This window comes from Stegodyphus dumicola, chromosome 2 (genome assembly GCF_044657685.1).
Source record: "Stegodyphus dumicola isolate Sdum_Otavi_A_Nest chromosome 2, ASM4465768v1".
NCBI lineage: Eukaryota > Metazoa > Arthropoda > Arachnida > Araneae > Eresidae > Stegodyphus > Stegodyphus dumicola.
The window spans coordinates 269340576-269362360 of NC_140769.1; the positions used below are offsets into that span (position 1 = coordinate 269340576).

The following is a 21785-nucleotide window of genomic DNA, read 5'->3' on the forward strand; positions in this document are numbered from 1 at the left end:
TGTTAACTAATGATATTCAGAGAATGATCTCCTTATTGTTATCCAGAGAATGATCTCCTTATTGATCTTCTTATTGTTATTATTTATTATTCAAATTTCTTTTGAAGCACACTTTCCTCAAAACTGCTGTTCTACGTAATTTATTTTACATAATTGCTGATAAAGCAATGAACTGAAATTTTTATTATTTGCACTATCATATTGTTAACTAATGATATTCAGAGAAAACTGTAAACAACAATTGTAAAGAAAATCCAAAGAAAATCTGACTTTGCTGTAAATAAAAAATATACAGAAATAAATAAATAGAATAAAATAAAAAAGAATATAAACAAGGTCAAGGAGAATATGATACGCAAATGGAATTACCGACGTTTATTAATGCTTATCAGTTATTACCTGTGATGAGGATGCTTGCCGTAAGTATCACGTATCGTCATCCCTCCTGGGAAAGGGGAAAGTTAACTTTCATGGTTGGTGGGAAATGTTGTTTCAAGACGGGTTTTTTTAAAGCGCCAACCGCGGTTATAAATGACTGTCCAAATGAAGCATTGAAATACTTCAGATAGGCTTACTTTAGTTCGGACTATTTTAGATATCGTCTGCGGTTTATTCTTTGCATTCATTCTAAACTCATTGTTTTTGGTATGTGAAAATTTATTGTAATTTATTTCTTCTTAGTATAACAGAAATTCTTTATTGATTATTCTTTATTGATTGAAATTCTTTATTAATTATTCTTTATTCATTGAAATTCTTTATTGATACTCAGTACTTATTCATACATCTTGGCCTTACTTTTAGAATTCTTTTTCCGATTTCTTTTCTTAAATGTGTATTTAATTTAAATGTTTACTTTATTAACAAATACGAATAAACATCCATTTAAAAAAGTAAAAACAAATAAAAGGATAATAGCCTTTTGTTTTAGAAAACTGATTTGCTCGAAGATAGTATCAATAAAATTTATTATAATATTAATTATAATATAGTCATAGAAATGGTATGATTATACTTTAGTGCAATTCTCAAACAAATATTATTTACTCAAGATTTATATTCAGAACAATTTTGATTTGATTGAAAAAGTCTGTTGTCCATTTATTGCATGTTTTTGAAAGATTGTATTTATTTTTTCAAATCTCGTTAAAACTAGCATATACAACAGATGTTCTTTTGTACTTGGCTCAATTAGATTGAAAATTATTATTAGATTTTTAAGCTTTTTTGTTGGTTTATATTTGACGATATAATTTTAAAAAAGTGTTTAACCAGGCCTGAGAGGTTTCAGTATTTACAATTTTTTTTTTGGGGGGGGGGGGCATGTGTTGGATTGCTTGTATTCGAAAGTTTTATTTTTAAGTCTTCTGAAAATGATTATTTAAAGTTTTTAAAATTTGTTTATGTTTTTGATTGCAACTGTTTGCACTGCTTACTTCGGCCTGTAGGTGTTGGACTGATAGAGACACAGACTACTTCCATTACTCTGATTGTTTAAGATTATTTTAAGTTTTTAACTTTAATTTGTGAATTTATTAGTTCAGAAACAGGGATAATTTTTTATTTACTTAAAAATTTAATTGATTAGTAATAATAATGTTAAATGTTAAAAATTTTATTCACTTAAAATTCAGTGTTTGTCAAACAAATATAATCAACAATTTTCCAGTGCTTAAACGCATATTTTTCCTAACATTAATTTGTTTGTTTTATGCAGTTTTAACATTGGGGATAGTACATTGGAGCAACGCCTTTTTTGCCTGTGGCAATGTCAAAGTACTCCGCACACTTTTTTCTTTTCTGTGCTGTCCTGTTCGCTTGGTAGAACACATTTCCCTTAGAAAGTTCCCTACGAAGATATCCCTTCCACTTGAGCAGATACCCCTTGCGTGCTTCTCCATAATTCAATAAACCAAACCATTACGAATGCAATCAAGAGTCTGAAGAATTTCGTGATAGTATAATATAATAACATAAAGACGTATTCCCTAATTAAATTTCTTTTAAAAAAAGGTTTATCGAATATGTAAATAAATTCTGTTAAAAACACTCTGTTATGATTATTCGTAAGTAATGTCTAATCCCTAAAATAACTATAAAATGTTTTAAGAACCTTGGTTATGACCATAAATTACGATATTTAATTTGCCTTAAAAGCCGGAAAACCGAATGAACTGTTTAACTTCAAAAATAACGTCCTCTAGCATATTTCATCATTAGTTTTACAATAGTTGGTGATTCGTAATAGTTGCCACTTTATCCTAATTTAATTCTACTAAAATATTTTAAATTAATTTCTATGCATTGCAAGTATCACAAGGATCTCAAGCTTATTTTTACAAGTTACGTGTTATACGAATTTTTGCTATTATACAAAGTGCTCAAAAGAATAACTTAATACAGTTTTCATTTATTAGTTCATTATTTATTCATCAGTTGAGAAATTCGGTCTTTTTGCTTTTATATTACACATAACGATTTTGAAAGTGGCAATAGCTTCGTGTTGATTTTTATAAAATATCTGGGTTTCAGCAGTATTTAAAATTAACTAAGGACATTTGAATCCAAATACAGCAAATCTGAAGATTTAAACGTTTACTTTATTAACAAATACGTATAAACATCCATTTAAAAAAGTAAAAACAAATAAAAGGATAATAGCCTTTTGTTTTAGAAAACTGATTTGCTCGAAGATAGTATCAATAAAATTTATTATAATATTAATTATAATATAGTCATAGAAATGATATGATTATACTTTAGTGCAATTCTCAAACAAATATCAATTACTCAAGATTTATATTCAGAACAATTTTGATTTGATTGAAAAAGTCTGTTGTCCATTTATTGCATGTTTTTGAAAGATGGTATTTATTTTTTCAAATCTCGTTAAAACTAGCATATACAACAGATGTTCTTTTGTACTTGGCTCAATTAGATTGAAAATTATTATTGGATTTTTAAGCTTTTTTGTTGGTTTATATTTGACGATATAATTTTAAAAAAGTGTTTAACCAGGCCTGAGATGTTTCAGTATTTACAATTTTTTTTGGGGGGGGGCATGTGTTGGATTGCTTGTATTCGAAAGTTTTATTTTTAAGTCTTCTGAAAATGATTATTTAAAGTTTTAAAATTTGTTTATGTTTTTGATTGCAACTGTTTGCACTGCTTACTTCGGCCTGTAGGTGTTGGACTGATAGAGACACAGACTACTTCCATTACTCTGATTGTTTAAGATTATTTTAAATTTTTAACTTTAATTTGTGAATTTATTAGTTCACAAACAGGAATAATTTTTAATTTACTTTAAAATTTAATTGATTAGTAATAATAAAGTGAATATAATAATAATGTTAAATGTTAAAAATTTTATTCACTAAAAATTCTGTGTTTCTCAAACAAATATAATCAACAATTTTCCAGTGCTTAAACGCATATTTTTGCCTAACATTAATTTGTTTGTTTTATACAGTTTTAACATTGGGGATAGTACATTGGAGCAACACTTTTTTTGCCTGTGGCAATGTCAAAGTACTCCGCACACTTTTTTTTTTTTCTGTGCTGTCCTGTTCGCTTGGTAGACGGCGTACCCTGACACGTCCATGGACGCGATGAATAAGAAATCGTGATTCATCCCACCAGGCAACTGTCTTCCACTTATCCATTGTTAATTTCGATGTTCCTGGGCCCACTGTAAGCGTAGCTAACAATGACACTTGGTCAACAGAGGCACAAGAGTTGGACGTCTGTTGCGTAGTCCCTTATCCAACAGTGTCCGCTGAAATGTGTGTTACAAAACACTTGCACTTAGACTTGCATTGTATTGGGCTGTCAGCTGATCCACTCTCTGGCGCCGATTTTGCTGTCCCAAGTAGGACACTCTCCGACGTCTTTTTACTTTGGTGAAGCGTGCACGTCCAGCACATTTCACTTAGAAAGTTCCCTACGAAGATACCCCTCCCACTTGAGCAGATAGCCCTTGCGTGCTTCTACATAATTCAATAAACCAAACCATTACGAATGCAATCAAGAGTCTGAAGAATTTCGTGATAGTATAATATAATAACATAAAGACGTATTCCCTAATTAAATTTTTTTTAAAAAAAGGTTTATCGAATATGTGAATAAATTCTGTTAAAAATGCTGTTATGATTATTCATTCGTAAATAAGTGTCTAATTCCTAAAATAACTATAAAATGTTTTAAGAACCTTGTTTATGACCATAAATTACGATATTGAATGTACCTTAAAAAGCCGGAAAACTGAATGAATTGTTTAACTTCAAAAATAATGTCGCGCTAGGTTCACTTAGCAGTATTATATTTCGTTCATATTATAACTCAGAATGCACAAAAATTATATCATTTAAAGAATTATGTAATCGTTGTCACATGTTCTATTCAAATACTATAATAAAGCTAGAACGGTGTGTAAAAGAAATTAAGCAAACAAAGCAAAGAAGAAACAGTTTTTCGCAGACGATTGAGTATTTCTCATTCAATTAATTCAGTTCTCACTTCGCGAGAAGGCAAAATACATAAAAACTCAAAATACATAAAAACTAAATATAAATACATAAAAACTCAAAATATCTGTATTAAAAATTACGAACTAAATCTTAAACTCTTATTTCCTCAAAAAAATTCCAGAAAGGATTAAGCATGATTTAATTCGCAATAATAACATACAAAATTTCAACGTTCTGAGGCTACTCGTTTTTGAGTTATGTGAGATACGTACGTACGTACATACATACGTTCGTAGAGAAGCCACAAAAAATTCTCTTCAGAATTCATTTTAAAGCAGTTTTATAATTTTTTTGGTGCAAAAGAGTCTTTTTGTTTTTCTGTCCTTACGTACAGATATCACGCAAAAACACTGTTAAATTGCATTCGATACGGTCAAAATGGATATTTTCGTTGAAATATGCTGCCTGAAACTTTTCGTGATTAGAATACTTCCTTTTTACTTCATACAAGGAAGTAAAAAGAGGCAATTCGTTCTTTATAGAATAGGAACAAAGTTGGTGATACATTGTGATTTAAAGAGGTTTTTAAAAATTATTATTATAAATAAGAATTAAATATGATATACCGTATTTAGTATCCGATTCGCTCACAGACTTTTAATACAAGATTCTGAACTTTTTTTTATGAGTATTAATGTATTTTTTTCCATTCCTCAAGAACATTCAGAAAGTGAGTTTCTCTGAATTCTTAAACGGATTCATCCACTTAGTGGTTGTTTTCGTCTTAATAATTGATTTGTTCATGGAATTTGATTTCGATTGACGAAGCAGTAATAGTCAAGAAAGCAAAGATATTTAGTGTTCCTTGATGACTCTATAATCATGTTATGTGGGAAGCTTTACTAAACGGTGATGAAGGCGATAACAGCGGTGACAATGACCATGGCTTGCAAGTGTAAAGAGGTTATCACACATGGTTACAGTCCCTGATAAACGTGACTTTTCTGAGAAACGAGATTCTGGTTGCACTGGTTTAAACGGGAGGATTCCTAGAAAAAAAGAGCCCCGCCTGCAGCGAAGTCCCGCCTAACTACAGAAACAATGTTGCGGCTACGCGGGATTTTTTTCAAACTTCACCGAAGGGATTTGAGAAGGGAGTTGCGCAAATATGTGCACGAGATGTTACAGCATTCCCATATACGGAATTTCAACGGTCTAAGGCTAATCGTTTTTGAATTGAAAATACTGTTGCGTGCGTACGGGTTCGTTATGAAATGAATGCACAAGTCCGATGAAAAATGAACAAAAATTTATTATTATCACAACAGAAATGCTTAAATTTTCTCAAATTATCATGCAGTATCACAATATCTCACAGTAGTTATCTTTTAACTACTTAAATGCACAATAGAACGTAAATCAAAACAGCTAAAGAACGCTAATCCGCGAATTCGCTATAATCAACAACGGCAGTTTTCTAAACAACAACAAACTAAGCAACTACTACAAACTGAGATGTTTTCCTCCTTTTATAAGATTTTAAAATCACGCACTAGAATTTTCCAGTACTTTCTCGAAACTCGAAATCAAAAAGAGATATTTATTTATTTAACGCACGCGCTCTTGTATTTTTAATTTTTCCGGCTTAGCTTTCTTTTAATATTCGTCACGCGCTGCACTGCGCGAGAAATAAAACCATTTAATTTATAATTGAACTAACATTAGCTTTTTAAATACCAAATTCGTAACACTGCCCCCTTCTCAAGGACTGCACGTCCCGGGCAGTACAATCCCTGGACAGGAAGCCAAACTTACAACTGTGGCATACATGCATTAATAAGCATTACATTACAATAATGAACAACATGAACAATAAATGCAATAAATAAAACAAATCAAATACTAAATGCAAATCAAATACTAAATACAAATCAAATCAAATACACATTTATAAACAAAAAGGACCATGGTCTGATACTATTTACAATTATTTACATTATGTACTATGGCCATAGTAATGAGCTAACCTGTCGTAAGAGTTCGACGACTCACGGATCCGAACCACGACGTCATTCGTGTTCAGCAGTGTATATGGACCATCCGAAGGTGACTGTAATTTAGGACTCAGTCCTTTTCGTTGAACTGGGTTCCACAACCACACCTTGTCTCCTTCGTTGGATCTCTGTCTAGTAGCTCTTGTGTCGCATCTGGTCTTCATTTTCTCCGTCGCCAAGTTGACTCGCTTTCGTGCAGAACGGTGCATCCCCTCAAACCGGGCCTGGGCATCTTGGATGTGTTCCTCAGGCGATGAAGGCGCATCCGTAGGGCGACTAAACAGGCGGTCACAAGGCAGACGAAGGTCTCGACCGAAGAGCTTCTGGGATGGAGAATAGCTGGTAGTCTTGAGTTTCTTTTCGACCCTGGTATGATTTCGGCAGCTTCCCAAGCTCGATCTTTCGGACAAGGCGTCGACATTTCCAGGCGAGGATCCCTTTTGAGGATGGATAGTCATGCCATCAGATGCTGAAAGCAGCTTATTGTTTTTGAAATCTAAGGAAAAATTGTATTTCCTTAAAAAGTCCAATCCGAGTATGCATGGATCTGTAATATCCGCCACATATGCCGTGTGATGGTAGGCGGCACTTCCAAATGTGATGTTTACGTTTAACTTCCCAGTTATGTCGATCTTGTCACCAGACGCAGTCTGAAGGGTAACACAGGATGGCGTCCAAATAAGTTTATCTTTAAACTGTTCAGCTAAATCTTTCCTAATGATGGTAACATTAGCTCCTGTGTCAATGATCATATTGCAAGGAACTCCATCGATATTCCCATTGATGGACAGTCCGTTATTGTTGCCACTCACTATAGAGATCTTAAGCGCTTTAAAACAGGGTTTTTCATTATCTGGCAACCTCCGTTCCTTGATATGGTCATTAATTTGTTTCCTGCGTCGTTGCTCAGAAATTGCCTCAATTTTCGTACCCTGGGGTGTTCTGCAATTCTTTCGTACGTGGCCTTCAGCTCCACAGTTCCAGCATTTTGGTTTCTTGTCAGTCCTTTTCCTTCCCGTGGCATTTAATTGTCTGTTTAAATCGTATACCTTATTTTCCGTGCTCTGGGGAGTTCTGCAGTTCCTTCGTAGGTGGCCTTCAACACCGCAATTCCAGCACTTTAGGGTCGGTTTTGTTTCACCACTATTCCGTCTTAAAGCATTCACTGGTCTTGTCAACTCACCCGTTTCATTATCCGTGCCCTGGGGTGTTCTGCAATGCCGTCGTAGGTGACCTTCAGAACCACATCTCCAACATCTTACAGCCACTTTGTTCTCACTGCTACTCCGTATCAAAGCATCGACTTCTCTGGATAAATCATCTAAACGAGCCATCAATTGGTCCCCTGGGTCGTGGACTCGCACAGCTCTGACTGGGTAGCGATCCCTAAGAGTTGCTTGCTGGGCTGCCTCCAATTTCACGGCGTACAACAGAGCACTTTTTAAATCTTTTACATCCGCCATTCGTAGAGCTTTCTGTATTTCAGTATCGCGGATGCCGTCGATAAAGTATTGCAAAGACAGGATTTCCCTTGTTTCTGTCGGGCATTCCGAAAAGGCGAGATGGGACAACCTTTCAACATCCGCGGCGAGCTCCTGAAGTGTTTCGGTAGGCTTCTGTTGACGAGATTTTAATTGGAGCCTGCTGTAGTCTTTTAAACATTTCTCGCCGAAGCGCAGCTCCAAAGCGCCGGATAGAGCTTCGAAATCTAGCCTTTGATTTTCGGGAAGCGTCTGCAGGATATCCGCTGCGTCTGCTCTGAGAGAAGCGGCGAGATGACAGGCCTTAGCTTGGGAATCCCATCCATTCGCATCCGCAACGATAGAAAATTGTGTCCTATACGCCTGCCAGGAGGTCTTCCCATCATATGTAGATAGTTTCAGAACGGAACGAGCAGGCATCGATAAAAATTTGAAACCTTCAGAATTGTTTCCTACCGTCGCTATGCACTTCTTTAGGCTGTCAACTTCTTTGGCGACGGCAGCAGAAACCCTATCATCAATTTGTTGTTCGACGGCAGAAACTCTCTCTTCTATATGTTCTTTTACAGAAGAAATTCTTTCTTCTACTTGTTCTTTTACCGAAGAAACTCTTTCTTCTATTTGTCCAACTTTAGTTTCAACCGCGTCTATTCTGCCTTCCATAGCCTCAAATTTATTTTCTATTACGCAGGTAATTTCTCTTTTCATTTCGTCCTGACCTGCTTTCATCTCATTTTTAAGAGATTTCATCTCTTCCTTAACGGATTCCTGGCCCAACTTCATTTGTTCCTGTGCCGTTTTCATTTCTTCCTTGAGGGATTCCTGGCCCAATTTCATTTGTTCCTGTGCCGTTTTCATTTCTTCCTTGAGGGATTCCTGGCCCAATTTCATTTCTTCTTTAACGGACCTTTGACCAGCATTCATTTTCTCTTTAATTTCTTCTTTAAAAGATGTTTGGCCAGCTTCCATCTTTTCTTGGAAAGCAGCAAAAGCAGTAATGAGCTGTCTCAATTGTTCTTCCATCCCTCTTGTTATTGGCATTCAAATCCCACTTCTGACACCAAAAATTGTTGCGTGCGTACGGGTTCGTTATGAAATGAATGCACAAGTCCGATGAAAAATGAACAAAAGTTTATTATTATCACAACAGAAATGCTTAAATTTTCTCAAATTATCATGCAGTATCACAATATCTCACAGTAGTTATCTTTTAACTACTTAAATGTACAATAGAACGTAAATCAAAACAGCTAAAGAACGCTAATCCGCGAATTCGCTATAATCAACAACGGCAGTTTTCTAAACAACAACAAACTAAGCAACTACTACAAACTGAGATGTTTTCCTCCTTTTATAGGATTTTAAAAATCACGCGCTAGAATTTTCCAGTACTTTCTCGAAATCAAAAAGAGATATTTATTTATTTAACGCACGCGCTCTTGTATTTTTAATTTTTCCGGCTTAGCTTTCTTTTAATATTCGTCACGCGCTGCACTGCGCGAGAAATAAAACCATTTAATTTATAATTGAACTAACATTAGCTTTTTAAATACCAAATTCGTAACAATACGTACTTACAGACGTCACAAAAAAATTTCATTTTATAACACGTTTTGAAAAAGAGTCGTTTATTCTGCCTTTACATACATACGTCACGCAATAAAATATACAAAATGAATTAGGGAACGGTCAAAACGGATATTTATGCTGAAATATGATACCCGGGACTTTTCACGATTACAACACTTCTTTTACTTTGTACAAGAAGTAAAATGAGGAAAGGGAAATATGAGAGTAAAATACTGTAATTTAGTTCTTTAATTGGTCTTTGCTCCACAGTGAAAGCGCAAACTAAAACAATTAAATTACAAGTCAGAGAAAGCGGTTGACATACGATTAGATTACATTAGAAACATAGATTAAGTGCAATTATTAAATTTCCTTTTCATTGTTTAACCATTCAAAAAGATAAAGTTTTCTAAGGAAATGAAGCTAGTAGTATCGCAATCGTTATAATACTCCCCTTATTTGTATCATTAATAGAGTATCAGTACATCTGTGCTTAGGAAAAGCTATTTTATATACTGAAATTATTTGTATTCTGACCAATGATAGTATGTCACAGTTAAAGGAAAACTGTGTGACCAATGATAATTGACACAGTTAAACAAGATAACAGTTCTTAAGAAACACACTGATCCACAAAGAACCTTCAGATATACAGTAAACATGCTTATATATACAGTAAACTTCCTTGAGCTAATGCTGCTATTTAATATAAACTGAATAGCATTTAAACACTTCGAAAAGTATTTTTTATTTTCAGTAAGTGGATACCTTGTTCTCGTAAAATAAAAAATCTTTGCCACTTGCAGGAAATATTTGTTACAAGCCACCCGCGATTCATTAAAGTAAATTACGGTTACGTCTTAAATAAAACGTGACGTGAATTTATTATGGAATAATACAAGAGAAAATATTTTTCCTAGCTATTTGCCTTTGAAATTTTGAACAGCTAATTTTAAATATAAAATTTTTGTTCTATATTAATTTCTGGCACACTCATTGTGCAACTAATGGAGTATTCGAAACTGCTTAGTTTAAAACTGCGTAAAGTTTTAAACTGAAATCTGCATAACAGAGTCAGGTTGTAATTCCTTTTAAATCATATGATTTTTATATATGTTAAATATTTATTTAAAAGAGATTTATAGTAGACATTTCAAGGTGTTAAGTTGTAATACGAAGATTTAAAATCGCAGTTTTTTATGCTACTTTATTATTATTAGACTTATTAAGCCTTATAACCAAAGCAATAAAATCTGTTTTTTTTTTTTTTTTTTTTTTTTTTTTTTTTTACTTCCTTGTACGAAGTAAAAAGGAACTATTGTAATCGCGAAAAGTTTCAGGCAGCATATTTCAAAGAAAATATCCATTTTGACCTCTATCTTTAACGATGTTTTTGCGTAATATCTGTACGTAAGGACAGAATAAAATACTCTTTTCGTTCAAAAAATTATAAAACTGCTTTAAAATTAATTCTGAAGAGAATTTTTCGTGGCGTCTGTACGAACGTATGTACGTACGTACGTACGTATCTCGCATAACTCAAAAACGAGTAGCCTAAGAACGTTGAAATTTTGTATATAGGACTGCTATAACATGTAGATGGGCACCTCGTATTCTGGTTGCAATCGGCCGCACCAAACGTATAGAAACATATTTATATATATATCCACTATGTTACCCGGCTTAGTAATCTCAGTTTCTGTACTCTTATATGTTTGTAAATTGTACATTTTTTGCTTTAAAAATGATTGAATTATATTGTTTTTATCTTCTGGTTAAGGATTTTATGCCTTTAGTAAATCTGTGTGCAATATTTTTAGAATTATCAGCAATTTTAAAGTTGTTTAATTGCCGCTAAGCCTGTTTTTAATGGCGGCCATTGATGTTTACATTTGAAACAGGAGACTAGTGGATTTGTTGCCAATCTAGAGAAACTTAGCTTCGCAACGACAAAGATAACGCATTCATTTATTATTGCCAATTAAATCATGCTTAATTCTTTCTGGAATTTTTTTCGAGGAAATAAGCGTTTGAGATTTACTTCGTAATTTTTAATATAGATATTTTGAGTTTTTATGTATTTTTGCGTCTCACGAAGTGAGAAATACTCAATCGTCTGTGAAAAACTGTTTCTTTTTTGTTTTGTTTGCTTAATTTCTTTTATACATATTTCTAGCTTTATTACAGTATTTGAATAGAACATGTGGCAACGATTAGATAATTCTTTATAAATGATATACATTTTGTGCATTCTGAGTTATAATATGAATGAAATATAATACTGTTAAGTGAACCTAGCGCCAGAGTGATGCTATGGTAAACAAATATAGTGAATTTTAAGGAATGCATTTATTCTATTGTGGTTTATGCGCTGTCGGCGAAGTAGGTTTAATTCAATCTAATAAGTTTAAATAACATGCAAGAAAAAATGCGTATAATTTAATATTCCGTACAAGGAAGTCATGTGGTGTACACAGCAGATTTTTTAGAGATAAAGTACAAAATTTTCAGTACAATCCTTAGATTTATTACTCTTTTAGATCTTTCACTGTCTTGTGGTCATGGAATATTCTGGCATGTACTCTTTTAAGTAACTTACAATTTCAGTCGAAATTCTTAGTACGTCATTACGGTTAATTATGTCCTAGGCCTTGATCTCTTTTACTTTCTTTTCTATTTCTCATTTCCGTCTTTTTTTGAACTTTAATTACGTCAGTCTCACATCAGCTAAAGGTTATCGTACTTCATTTCCCTTAAGCATTGTATTCTTGACGTACTTTTGCGCAACGCAATTTTTTTTAAACAGGTTTCCCACTGCTAGAAGTGTTGATATCGAGCGAAGGGTTTTATTTTCTTTTGAGACCACAAGCATTTCCAGGCTGAACTGCAATTTCAGCTAGTTTTCATCTCTTGCTGTTCAATAACTGAAGAAACCCAGTTGCGCCACTGTGAAAGTTGAAAAACCAGCTAGTACGCGATTAGAAACTAAAACAGAAGCTAGTATGTAGAGAAAGGGGATTTTTTGGTTACCCTCTTTTGCACGTGTGAAGTAAAAGCGGAATGTAGAAAGTGTTGACTGACCTTGGTTCTCAGTGCAGAAGACGTGCCAGGTGTGATGCAAGCTACTTTCTGTTTGCAAATAGAAGCTCGTATTTAACTGCACTTTTTTTTTTTTTTATCATCGTCTCAAATTAACTAGCTGCAAAGTAGAAAATTTCCGCTCGAGAATTATGTTGTGATAGAATTGAGGATTAAACTGGAATGCATTTTTACAGTCGAACTCCGCTGTGATGAACTCTAAGAACCTCTTTTTTTTCCCCTCCCCGGGGGGGGGGGGTTCGCTGTGTTCGAGTGATAAGGAAAAAAGAAATAGATCATTGTTGTAGAGTAAAAATTGTATAATCGTGAGTGTAAAAGTTGATTGATGAATGACCAAAAAATGTATATTTACCATTATCATATCTTCCCCCCCCAAAAAAAAAACAGAATAACTCCTCTAATTTTTAAACAATCATTGTAATGTTTAATTGGCATAATTAACGGCAATTACTTAATTTCTTTGGAATTTCACGTACATTAATTATTTTATGTAATAAATTACTTAAGCACAAAAGTCATAGCTTAAGACCCATATTACAGCAAAAATATACATACAGGGTGTCCCATAAGTCTAAATATTTTAAAAATTCAGAAAATCGAAGGAATTGGAAGAACTGAAAGCGGTTTGCAAAAACGTGATTCTCATGAACTTTTTTTTCTTCTCTTTTTTGTTCGCTGTGTCCGAGTGATAAGGAAAAGAGAAATAGATCATTGTTGTAGAGTAAAAATTGTATAATTCAGAGTATAAAATTTGATTGATGAATGACCAAAAAATGTATAATTACCATTATCATATCTTCCCCCCAAAAAACAGAACAATAACTCTAATTTTTAAACAATCATTATAATGTTTAATTGGGATAATTAACGGCAATTACTAAATTTCTTTGCAATTTCACGTACATTAATTATTTTATGTAATAAATTACTTAGCACAAAAGTCATAGCTTAAGATCCATCCCTCCAAATTTTACTTTACAGCAAAAATATAAATACAGGGTGTCCCATAAGTCTAAATATTTTAAAAATTCAGAAAATCGAAGGATTTGGAAGAACTGAAAGCGGTTTGCAAAAGCTGTGTCCGAGTGATAAGGAAAAAAGAAATAGATCATTGTTGTAGAGTAAGAATTGTATAATCGATAGTGTAAAATTTGATTGATGAATGACCAAAAAATGTATAATTACCATTATCATATATTCCCCCCCCCAAAAAAAAACAGAACAATACCTCTAATTTTTAAACAATCATTGTAATGTTCAATTGGGATAATTAACGGCAATTACTAAATTTCTTTGCAATTTCCCGTACATTAATTAATTAATTATTTTATGTAATAAATTACTTAGCACAAAAATCATAGCTTAAGACCCATCGCTCCAAATTTTACTTCTTCAGCAAAAATAAATATACAGGGTGTCCCATAAATCTGTAAATACAAGGTGTGGCTATTAATTTCCAGGACTGCTGTAATAACACCAGAACAGATGATGTCAAAAACGTAACCTTTTAATATGTTTCGAAGTAATCCTCATCTGCCGTATTACACTTCTGTGCTCGGCTATATAAGTTGTGGAAACAACTTTTAAAGTCCTCTTTCGGAAAGCTCTTCAATGTCGACGTCACGTTCTTCTTGATGTCTTCAACATCCACAAAACGTGGTCCTTTGATCACAGTTTTGAGTTTGGGAGTGTTCGGTCATACTCTCTTGACTTGGTCCCCGCAGACTTATTTTTGTTTCCCAAACTCAAAAGAGTGTTACGGCCGATGGGGATTACTTCGAAACATGTTAAAAGGTTAAGTTTTTTTGATCATCTGTTCTTGTGTTATTAGAGCAGTCCTGAAAATTAATAGCCACATCTTGTATTTTAAAAATTCAGAAAATCGAAGGAATTGGAAGAATTGAAAGCGGTTTGCAAAAACGTGATTCTCATGAATTTTTTCTTTTTTTTTTATTTTTTATTTTTACTTCCTTGTATGAAGTAAAAATGAAGTATTGTAATCGCGAAAAGTTTCAGGCAACATATTTCAACGAAAATATCCATTTTGACCGCTATCGAATACAATTTAACGCTGTTTTTGCGTGATATCTGTGCGTATGGACAGAATAATATACACCTTTCCTCCAAAAAAATTATAAAACTGCTTTAAAATTAATTCTGAAGAGAATTTTTCGTGGCGTCTGTACGAACGTATGTACGTACGTACGTACGTATCTCGCATAACTCAAAAACGAGTAGCCTCAGAACGTTGAAATTTTGTATATAGGACTGCTATAACATGTAGATGTGCACCTCGTATTTGGGTTGCAATCGGCCGCACCAAACGTATATAAATATATTTATATATATATCCTTGTCTGTTACTCGGCTCAGTGATCTCAGTATCTTTTACTCTTGTATGTTTGTAAATTGTACATTTTTTGCTTTAAAAATGATTGAACTATGTTGTTTTTATCTTCTGGTTAAGGTTTTTATGCCTTTCGTAATTCTGGAAGCAATATTTGTACAATTATCAACAATTTAAAAGCTGTTTAAGTGCGGTTAAGTTTTAAATAACATGGCGGACATATTTGTTTACATTTGAAACAGCAGAATTGTAGATTTGTTGCCAATCTAGACAGACTAAGCTTCGCAACACAAAAATAACGCATTCATTTATTATTTCGAATTAAATCATGTTTAATCCTTTCTGTAATTTTTTCGAGGAAATAAGTGTTTAAAATTTACTTTGTAATTTTGAATGTAGATATTTTGAGTTTTTATGTATTTTTGCTTTGTAGCGGAGCTTAGTCTGTCTAATTGAATAATTAAGCTGAATTAATTGAATGAGAAATACTAAATCGTCTGTGAAAAACTGTTCCTTTTCTGTTTTGTTTGCTTAATTTCTTTCATACATCGTTTTAGGTTTATTATAGTATTTGAATAGAACATGTGGCAACGATAATTCTTCAAATGATATAAATTTTGTGCATTGAGAATGTCGTTATAGTAAACAAAGATAGTGAATTTTAAAGAGTGCATTTATTCTATTGTGGTTTATGCGCTGTCGATGAGGTAGATTTAATTCAATCCAATCAATTTAAATGAAATTCAAGAAAAAATGCGTATAATTTAATATTCCGTACAAAGATGTCATGAGGTGTACACATCAGATTTTTTTTTTTTTTTTTTTTTAAGAATTTTGCAGACTGGGGACTCTTTCGCTTTTATACTCCTAAAATGCAAGAAGTGAAAAAAATTCATGAAATATTACTCTTTCTATAAGCAGATATTATAGATCAGAAATTTATTTTTGATATACGCAATCCTAATAAGTAGACAGAAGTGAGTTTAGACACGTGTGTTTTCAAGGCGATACATTGCCTTGAAGATATTAACTCATTTCCGCGTTTAATATTCTACTTATTGAACTAATGCTGTCAGAGTTACAAGGTTAGTGCAAATGACGTTGTAGTGTTAACCTTGGGGCACTACTTTAACTTATACTCCAACACAACTATGCAGAACTTTAAATTAATATAGTTGTGAAAGCGTCTCACTCCTCTCTCCTTGCAGTTCATTCACATTGGCAACATATTTTCAGCTTATAATGCATATTTGGAACGGATGAATTCATTTTTTGAGAATTTTTAACTAAAAGAAAAGCCTTAGAAATCAAACAAATTTTCATTCAATAAATTTTTTGATTGATCATTAATTAATTAATTAATTGCTTTTAGTATTTTAATTTAAAAATTGCTCTAATGTTCCACCGTTTAGATTTCCTCCGTTTTTCATTATTAAGGACGAGAAGGAAAGTCTTTGTTTTCATACATTGGAGCAGTTAAATGTTAATTTATCTCCTGTTTCTGAAACTGGTTTTAATTTCTAGAAGTAAAATTTATTCTCAACGAAGGCCATTCTGGCCATTTTAATGCAAATATTACTCATAAAGTAACTAGATTTCCTGTTTAGTATCTTAAGATATTGTAGATGTCAAAACACATTCCTTCTAAAAGGCCGAATATTTGCAACTTAACGCGTGAGTCGGGAATGGCCGGTATTCTTCGGTCATTTAGCTAGCTCATTACTACATGTGTGACCAAATTACCACAACGACCAAATTGCATCAGTTAGAAAGAGTTTTGACGAACTTCATCTTGGAGGACGGATCTGAGAATCTCCCTTCCCTCTTACCTTAATAGCAATCTTGGAGAGGCCTTTCGGCTAACCAGCATTATATGCTTACAAATATTCAAGCGTTCTCAAGATTCAAACGTAGGCCCGGCAATACGAAGGCAGCATCAATAATCACTATAAACGATCCAAGAAGCTCCTTCGGAAATATTTTTAATACTGCTTTCCAGAGCCGGATTAACCATTAAGCAAAATAAATTTTCCTTAAGACATCAAGGAATGTGGTGATCACAAAAAGGCACTTAGGAACTCTGCAAAGAGGGCAGCATAAAAATTTCCTATTGCCGTTGTGCCATGGTATGTATGGTGCAGCTGGTTACAGCTGAAAACATCGCGGACGAAAACGTCGCGGAGAAAAGAACGCAAGGCAAAAACGTCGTGCTACAAAACATCGTGGGAGAAAACATCGCAAAGAGAAAACATCGTGGTACAAAACATCGTCGAAGAAAATAAAGCGGTTCAAAAACTTCGCAGTTTAAAAACATCGTCGTCGAAAATATCGCGGTAAAAAATAAAGTATCTACAAATCATCGCATGACGATAACATCGCAGACATGCTTTTTTCAGACATATTTTAATAACTGTAAATGGATATTCCCATAATGACTTGTGTGTTTTCAAGGTGGAAAATGGATGGAAAGAAGGGTAATTTTTACTTTCATATTTTTATTAATAAATTTTTGCTGAGAAAATAAAAAGGAAACTTAAGCATAGAAAATTAATGCAACTTATAGCACTTAATAGAATTTTAAACCGACATAGTTAACTAACAAAGGTTATTAATAAATCTTTTTATAAAGCTTTTACTGGTAATTTTTCATAAAAAGTATAATCTATAAGTTGCATTTAATTTTTTACGCTTAAGATTCCTTCTTACTTTTTCAGCAAATATTTATTAGTTAATAAAAAATGTTAAAGTAAAAATTATCCTTCTTTACACCTTGCGCTCACAAATCATTATGGGAATATCCATTTACAATTATTAAAACCTGAAAAAAGCATGTCTGCGAAGTTATCGTCATGCGATGATTTGTAGATACTTTATTTTTTACCACGATATTTTCGACGACGATGTTTTTAAACTGCGAAGTTTTTGAGCCGCATTATTTTCGACGACGATGTTTTGTATCACGATGTTTTCTCTTTGCGATGTTTTCTCCCACAATGTTTTGTAGCACGACGTTTTTGCTTTGCGTTGTCTTCTCCGCGACGTTTTCGTCCGCGATGTTTTTGCCGCGATGTTATCGGCGGACACCGGTGCAGCTAAGGCAAGACAGAGAAAAAAGGAATTACGAAAAAACCGGAGTAAATGTACAGGGTGCGGCAGCGTTCATAGTAGGATATTAAAAACACACCATAAGGCAGTAACTGTAATTTATTTATTACCTCTTACGTCAATTAATAGTTAAAGGTATGCCATTTTCTAATGTGTAAGTCATTGCCCGTTGCGTGGATTACTTTCTGAATAGGATGCCTGTCAAATGATGCGCCTTCTGCACAACACATTCATCTAGGCGGCGTTGGAAGCTTGCCATAACTCGGCGTAACATATTCCCTGGGACATTACCGACCGCAGTTCTGATGCGATCCTTCAACTCAGGAATGGTAGCACAATGTGTTCGGAAAACTCCTTGCTTCAGGTGGCCCCAAAGGAAAAAGTCTGCACATGGAAGATCAGGTGAGCGAGGCGGCCAGGAAAGTCACCAAAACGGGGAATTACTTTACCTGAAAATGTCTCTCGCAATGGTCCGTCCATCTGGAACTTTACCATGACGTCCCAAGTTGAAATATTCCCGAAATAGACGCTGGGTAGCAATAACAGAGTAGTTATTCTTGAAATAACTTTCAACAGCAAAGGCACGATGCTGTGCACTCCACCGATCCATATCACTGTCGCACTCGAAATGGCAACTCATTAGTACACGAATGCGGCACGAGCTGGCGCGCTTTCCTGCAGTACGTCATTGTACTACGCAAGTCAAATTACGCTATGAACACTGCCGCACCCTGTATATGCAAGCAGCAAAATCTTTCCGCATCTTAAGGCTTCTTAAACTCTTAATCCAGAACTGATGTTTTCGTTGAGCTTTATTTGTAAAAATATTATAACATTCTTTTCTTTTTAAAGAGCAGACGTTAAGAATTTTGGGAATTAAAAATATTTTTTTAATAAATACATCGCAAAAACTATAGAGCATTGTTGAAACTAATTATATATATAATTACAATATTAACAAAACAATTAAAAAAACAAAATATAATCATGCCTAGCATTTTCGTGCATTAAACTGCTGAAAAATTATCAGTAAAGACAAAGTAATTTAGAACGAATTTTTCACAAAGACCAAAAATTGAAATTCATAAATAATAAATTTCATAAAATCCTATAAATGTAAAAAAGAATTTAATAAATGTTAAAACTAAAATGCTTCAAACAAGTAATACCCTAATTTAAAAAAAATCAATGAAATTTAAAGAATACAAAAAAAAAAAAAAAAAAAAAAAAAAAAATCTGAAATGTTTCAGATTTTAAATTACGTCCAAAGGGGCGTTTTTTAACATTTTGTGTGTTACCTTTCTTTATTAAATATCATGTTCCTCGCACTTAAACCATAAGATCCAGTGCAACAGCAATATCGCAAAATAGTTTTAAAACGAGCCTATCTTTAGAATTTCCGATACAGAGACTCACGCGCTGGAGATAAAAATGTTTTTTCTGCACAACGTTGCCATTGCTCGCTTTGAAATCCTTGAGTTTGTTAATCAAAAATTCGTCAAAGTTTTAAAAAATAGGAAATCGATCATAAAACAAATTTCAAATTTCAAATTGGGTCTTCCACATGCTCATATTCGTTGGAGGATTACGTTATTCAAAATTCGATGACTCTATGTACCGTTGTTTTATCACAATACGAGAAATATACATATATTTATGCAGATTTTTCATTATTTAATTTCTTCAAGTATAATGCAGGACTCTAACATTTTGTGGCAACAGTTTGAAAAGTGAACCGACATTTATGAGTCCGACGCAAAATGCCAAAACGAAACTAATAGTCCTTCGGGATTCAAATCCCTTTGGACTAAAAAGAGGAGTTCAGTCAACTTCAATGCCACTTCGTCAGGAGGAGAAACATTTAAATTAATTGAAATCTCTCTTCCATAAAAAATCGTTGCTTTTCTGTATCCAGAATTAGGCGATGAATCATTCCAATGTATTTTAATTAAAACACTTCACCCCAAAATTCTGGCCCTTTCCCCAAAGCAAGCAAAAAACAAAGTAAATTCAAATAAAAAATTTTTACCTTTAGACAAACAGAACTGTCCAAACTGAATCCAAAGAATTGGAAACGTAAGTGTATCAGGTTCAATGTTTCTTCTAACCTTCTTCGGAAACATACAATGACCTGACTAGAACAGAGAGCTTACTAAAGCTATGTTCACTAATTGTAGTAAGTAGACAGGATACAGACGAAGGGTATACAAAACCCTTTATTTTTTTCTTTATATACAATGACTTCCGTACTTCGGAATACAATGACCCTCCACTCGGGGTCTAACTTAAAAGATATCAAAATAAAACTAAACTCTAATTTAACTTTAGAATAAGATTGGCCTTATAATAACAGGAAGCGTATGTAGCACAGAGACTGTGAACACTACAATACGTTTAATTTATCAAGAGGATTAAAACCTCTGGCCTGGAAGGCAAAGTAGCAACTGCGTAACTTCTAAGGTAAGCGGCCTGCTTCGAACTCACGGCTTCCTCTCTTCTGCTTGGCAAAAAGGCCACACTTAAATACTTGGCGTTCGCCAGACAACTTTGCATAAACTCCTTCACGCTTATAATTCTGGCCGGAAGTAGAAAATAAGAAGTGATAGTAAAGATTTAAAATAAAATAAACGTTAGTAAAACTTAAGATCCTTACATACTTCCCGCCAGAGTTAATTAGTTTGAAACTGAGGTCTAAAACGACCTTGTTGAAAACTTTTAGCTCTAGAAACTAACGCGAGGCCAACCTTTTACAATCATAACTTAGCTAGAAACTAGAAAATTTTAAAAGAAAGAAATTTGTTACAATAGCAGCTCCCGGAATATACAACAATCTTTTCTTTTTCATCTGTACTGCATCTAAACAGGAGCTTTATTCAATTCTGGTTCCTTCCAGAGATCTGGAAGGAAAACTAGTTTAATGAAATGTTACAGAATGACATTGCAAATAACATATAGAATATACTTTTCTTAACATTCTTATTTCATTCATGACTATTTTAATTATCTCTCCCCGTGCTCTCTGACATGTGTTGTAAAAACACCAAACACGAATGTGTTTCTGTCTATGTGTTCAACACTTCCTCCTACAATCAAAACACTAACGTGTTAAAATTCAACATACGAGACCTCTTAACACACCCTAATTTCAACTCTAGACCCTGAGGTACTATTCTGAAAGTGGCTAACTCTAAAGTGTAGCGTCAGAGAGCCTAACTACATCATTCAACCTTTAACACATATTCACCATGATTTAATCTTTACAGTCACACGAATAACAAATTTTTAACATTACTTTCACTTTTACCATATCACGGTATTTTTAAACATTCAAAATAACAGTTCACATGTATCCAAGAACATATCAAGATGCCGTTAATTTTACACATTTGAAAACATACATTAGTAGTACATTGTTAACTTCTATTCTTTTCAAAGCAAGTGCCAATTCTTTCTACATTGAAATAATACTACATTTCAAAAAGTCTTTCAGACTAAAACTTCTTTCTTGTTAGAATGTTTTAAATAAAATTTATACAATAACTTTTTACAATATTTAAGTCTTTATACAACGCTATTATACATCAACTTTAGTTTTACGCGCGAGTAATTGAAAAACATAATAAGAAAATCGGTCACAACTCATTTCTCGCCCTTTTGGCGA

The 21785-nt window shown here is 33.4% G+C and overlaps 1 protein-coding gene across 1 annotated transcript in view; it reads left to right on the top strand.

Moving 5' to 3' along the window:
• The first annotated feature begins 454 nt into the window (after positions 1-454).
• The window catches only part of LOC118183328 (uncharacterized), a 57930-nt gene continuing 36599 nt past the window's right edge, over positions 455-21785 (top strand). Inside the window, exon 1 of the mRNA XM_085812132.1 lies at positions 455-645. The gene's annotated coding sequence lies outside the window, so the exon portion shown is untranslated. The remainder of the gene's footprint in view (positions 646-21785) is intronic.